This window comes from Galeopterus variegatus, unplaced genomic scaffold (assembly GCF_000696425.1).
Source record: "Galeopterus variegatus unplaced genomic scaffold, G_variegatus-3.0.2 Scaffold5573, whole genome shotgun sequence".
NCBI lineage: Eukaryota > Metazoa > Chordata > Mammalia > Dermoptera > Cynocephalidae > Galeopterus > Galeopterus variegatus.
In genome coordinates this window covers 95,919-96,896 of record NW_007731684.1, presented here as the reverse complement: position 1 = coordinate 96,896, position 978 = coordinate 95,919, and the positions used below count along the sequence as shown (strand labels likewise).

The following is a 978-nucleotide window of genomic DNA, read 5'->3' as shown; positions in this document are numbered from 1 at the left end:
AAGAGTGGGCTGCTGCCCACTGACTGATGCCTACAGATGTCAGGGACACCCACCTAAGGGCTCAGGCAACTCACTACGTGGGTTTCATGAGCCCCAGTGTCCTGTCGGCTTGGCAGTGGGTGGAGCAGGGAGCTGACTCAGTTCTCCTCTGCTTCTCCTTCTCACTGCTATGGGGAGCTTATGGCCATCTGCACCCAAGGCCAGGGCAGGGGTGGATGGGTGGGTTGACTCTTCCTCCAGACCTACCAGAGAGGGGCAAAGAAGGTCAATGCCCATCAAGCACTTTGAACATCTGAGGAGGAGAAAGCCTTCTCCTCTGAGTCTATTCAAAACAGAGGTAATACACTTATGTAACAGGGCAGATGTTTTGATAATTATGTGCTAACATACATTGACTGCCTAATGAGGTAGTTAAACCTGAACCTGAACACAGTAACTGATAATTGGTTGGAAAAGTCTCTTCCTTGGTACTTTGATGTCCAGGAGACCTAATGTTCCATTGTAGCTCTGCCACTTACTATTTGTGTCTTTGTGGAGAGTTACTGATGCAGGACCCAAAGTTAATAATAAAAAAATCAGTTGTATTTTTATATACTAGAAGAAAACAATTAGAAAATAATTTTTAATTCCATTTACAATAGTCTCAAAAAAACGTAAAATTCCTAGGAATAAATTGAACCAAAAAATATATATAACACCACTATACGAAAAAGTACAAAACATTGCTGAAAGAAAGAAATGCAGATATATACTATGCTCATGGATTAGAACAGGGGTTAGCAAACTATTGCCTGGGGGCCAAATCCAGCCTGCTGCCTACTTCTGTAAATAAAATTTTATTGAAACAAAGTCATGCCCATTTACTTACATATTGTCTATGGTTGCTTTCATGCTACGATAGCATAGTTGAGTAATTGTGAGAGACCATATGGCCTGCAAAGCCAACAATATCTACTATTTAGCTTTTTTTTTTTTTTT

The 978-nt window shown here is 40.9% G+C and overlaps 1 protein-coding gene across 1 annotated transcript in view; it reads left to right on the top strand.

Moving 5' to 3' along the window:
• TMC2 (transmembrane channel-like 2) overlaps positions 1–978 on the top strand; it is a 94,552-nt gene that overhangs the window by 54,272 nt on the left and 39,302 nt on the right. The gene's annotated exons all lie outside the window — the stretch shown is intronic.